This window comes from Dipodomys ordii, unplaced genomic scaffold (genome assembly GCF_000151885.1).
Source record: "Dipodomys ordii isolate 6190 unplaced genomic scaffold, Dord_2.0 Scaffold6, whole genome shotgun sequence".
Taxonomy (NCBI): Eukaryota; Metazoa; Chordata; class Mammalia; order Rodentia; family Heteromyidae; genus Dipodomys; species Dipodomys ordii.
The window spans coordinates 11,807,663-11,811,708 of record NW_012267222.1 but is presented as its reverse complement, the minus strand read 5'-3'; positions in this window follow the sequence as shown (position 1 = coordinate 11,811,708).

Below are 4,046 nucleotides of genomic sequence, written 5' to 3'. Positions count from 1 at the left end.
TTTTTTTTTGGTTGGTTGTGGATCTTGAACTCTGGGCCTGGGCATTATACCTGCGCTTTTCAGCTCAAGGCTAGCACTCTACCACTTGAGCCACAGCACCACTTCTGGTTTTCTGGTGGTTATTTGGAGATAAGAGTCTCATGGACTTTCCTGCCTGGGCTGGCTTGTGATCCTCAGATCTCAGCCTCCTGAGTAGCTAGGATTACAGGTGTGAGCCACCAGTGCTCAGCTCCCCAGGAGGCTCTTATCTCCAGTTAATAACAGAAAAAGCTTGAAGTGGCACTGTGGCCCAAGTGGTCGAGTGTTAGCCTTGAGCAAAAAGGAATTTAGGGACAGCACCCAAGCTCAGAGATCAAGCTCCAGGATTGCCAAAAAAAAAAGGGGGGGCGGGGCAGGGGGAAGAGAAGAGGCCAGGCAAGCGGCTTACACCTGTAATCTCAGCTACTTGAGAGACAAAGATCAATAGTATTGTGATTTGGGGCCAATCAAGGCAAAAAGTTACCAGACACCCATCTCAGTTAGCTGGACATGGTGCTGTCTGTCATCCTAGCTATAGGATCCTGGGGTAAAGCTAGCCCTGGACAAAAACACAAGACCCTGTCTAGCAAGCTTAAAGCTTCAATTCAAACCACAGTACAGGCAAGAAAGAAAGAGAAAAGGAGAGAAGATGAAAGGAGAGGAGGAGGAAGAGAGGAGAGAAGAGAAAATAAGTTCTTTTCTTTTTGTCAGTCACGGGCTTGAACTCTGGATATAGGCACTGTCCCTGGTAAGGAAACGCCACCGCCTCGCAGATGAATCTCCGCCCTGGATGTCAGCGCCCGCACAGTAGGTGAGGCACCTCCCACTTCCGGCCCCCGAGGATATAAAAGGGGTCCTCCAAGCCGCCGGTGGGCTCCATTTTTCTCTTTTCCTCGGGAGAGCTTGTCTGGTTAGCTCAGCCAACAATAAATCTTGTGCCCCTGACATTTCGTCGGTGTGGTCTTTTGGGCACCTTTTTTACTTTCATCCCTGAGCTTTTTTGCTCTACCACTTTGAGTCATGATTCCACTTCTGGTTTTTGGTTGTTAATTGAAGATAACGGTCTCAAGGACTTTGGTTGTTCCCTTTGCCTGCCCGGGATGGCTTTGAACCACTAGCCTCAGAGCTCAGCCTCCTGAGTAGCTAGTATTACAGGTGTAAGCCACCAGCACACAGCTTGCGCTAAATTCTTCAGCTCAAGTTATGGTCCTAATATGAGGTAGTAGAGAAACAGCCACTCAAGGAATTTCAGCCTATAAAACTTGCAGATGCAGGATAAGCAGATGAACCAAAACTTGCCAGCCAATAAAATGAAGGTAAGGGGTGACCAAAAAATGAGGAAGAGAGGCTAGGAATGTGGCTTAGAAGTAGAGTGCTTGCATAGCATGCATGAAGCCCTGGGTTCAGTTCCTTAGTACCACATAAACAGAAAAAGCCAGAAGTGGCGCTGTGGCTCAAGTGGTAGAGCACTAGCCTTGAGCAAAGGAAGCTTAAGGACATTGTCCAGGCCCTGAGTTCAACCCCCAGGACTGACAACAACAACAAAAAAAGTGGGGGGTATGCTAAGGTGTTACAAGCTATTACATTCCTACTTAACCCACATGTTCTGTCTTTACATAAGGCAACTGGATCTTGGAGAATGATGACTGAATTACAATGAATTTAATAAAATAATGACCCTAATCTTGACTACTTGTAGTAGTGATGGTGGTGTTTGATGTTCAGTTGTTGACTAGGTATGTTATTGCTTTCCCTTGTGGGATTTGTTTTTTGATTTGTTGGTTGATTAGTTGGTTGGCTGGTTTATTGGTTGATTGGTGTTGGTTGGCTGGTTGGTTAGTTAGTTAGATGACTGGCTAGTTGATTAGTTGGTTGATTGGTTGGCTGGTGGCTGATTGGTTGGTTTTGTGCTGATGAACTCTGACAAACCAGAAATAGATGCCATGGGGAAACAGGCCAAATTAAGGGTGGGAAGGAAACCCCACAAGAGTGCATGGGCCTTGTTAGCCCAATGAGCTTCTTCCCATAGCTTAGCATGCTCCTTCCCCTTTCCACAGCTTAGCATGCTCCTTTCCTAGGCAACACTAGGCCCATGCAGTAAAGGCAGTAAATAATCAGCCTCCAACCCCCTTTACCTTGGGATGGCACTTTTCTGGGGCAGCTACCATCATAGAAGGCAACAAGAGCCCCTTAGAGTGACCTTCAGGTCTGGGCAGCTGCAGGGCCCTTTATCATCTACTATTTGGACAGCAGCCATAAATCCTAGTCCAACGTGATGAAGCCGCTGATCCTCACGGCCACACCAGGGTCTCTGCCTCCAAGCCCCTTCTAACTCCTCCTAAACTTCCTAGGTTATATATAGACAATAGCCAGCACTTCTTCTCACTCTTCTCATGAGAAGGGGTCTTTTGGGTCCCTTTGCTGGCAATAGACCTTTTTTTTTTTTTTTTTTGATCGGTCATGGGGCCTGAACTCTGGGCCTGGGCACTGTCCCTCAGCTCTTCAGCTCAAGGCTAGCGTTTTACCACTGGAGCCACAGCGCCACTTCCGGCTTTTTCTGTTTATGTGGTGCTGAGGAATCGAACCCAGGGCCTCATGCTTGCAAGGCATGCACTCTACCGCTGAGCTACCTTCCCAGCCCCGATAATATCTTTCTAAACCAAACCTTCCAGAGTGGGTCTCTTCAAACTGTATTCTGCTTTGCCAGCTGGACCTATGCTTGGCTATGCCAATAGGGGGCACTAGAGGGAGACTGCAGAGCTGGAAGGGAGGAAATTTCACACCTTGGTACTTCCTGTTCCTTTGACAGTAAACCCAATAATGAATGCTCTTTCACCTTGGCAGAGGCAGCCCTTGCCTGAATAGAAACTAAATTTAGTTTCCAGGTGTTCCATTAGGCTTTATCATGCCCTACCTCAAAGACCCCAGGCATCAGCCATCTTGGCACCACTTCCTTAGAGCCCTGGCTCTGACCTTATAAGTCATACTAATTCTAGACTTTACTTTGTTCCTTGCTGCAGAGATTGGTCATTGCTTCCTGCTGCTGCTACCTCTGTAATTCCATACCTTTCCAGTTGCCTACTGAATAACTTTTTGTCTGGGTTAATTTTTTTTTTTTGTCAGTCCTGGGGCTTGAACTCAGGGCCTGGGGACTGTCTCTGAGCTTCTTTTGCTCAAGGCTAGCACTCTACCACTTGAGCCACAGCAGTGCTTTTGACTTTTTCTGTTTATGTGATGTTGAATCAAACCCAGGGCTTCATGCATGCTAGACAAGTACTCTACCTCCAAGCCACATTCCCAACCCTATGTTGCTTTTTAATTGATAGAATTGAGCATGTGTGTACTCTCTTAAGGGAAAGGAAGAGAGCACAGGTTCAGAGAGTCAACAGTAGAACATGAGCAGAAAGAGACTTTATTTTTTTTTCTTTGCCGTACAGGGGCTGACCCCAGGGTCTTGTGCATGCTCGACTAGTGCTATATGTCTATCCCACATCTGTTAAAGTTAGAGGGAAGGACAGATACAAGTGGACATTGAGAGATAGGAGGGAAATGGAAATTCAAGTAGCATAATTTAAGTTGGATTCAGTAGGGTTTAAGGTTACAAGAGGACCAGAAGTAAAGTGCTATTTCACAGGTTCTCAAAAAAAAAAAAAAAAAGATTACAAGAGGACCCAGCCACCATGGGCGAACCCCCATCAGTACTAGAAAGTCTTTCTTTCTTCCTTCCTTCCTTTCTTTCTTTCTTCTTTTCTTTTGTCTGTCCCTCCCTCCTTCCCTTCCTCCCTCCTTCCCTTCCTTCTTCCCTCCTTCCCTTCCTCCCCACCTCCCTCCCTCCCTCTTTCTTTCTTTCTTTTGTCTGTCCCTTCCTCCCTCCCTCCCTCCCTGCCTTCTTCTCTTCCTCCCTGCCTCCCTCCCTCCCTTCTCTTTCTTTCTTTCTTTCTTTTTTTTTGGTCCAGTCGTGGGGCCTGAACTCTGGGCCTGGGCGCTGTCCCTCAGCTCTTCAGCTCAAGGCTAGCGCTCTACCACTT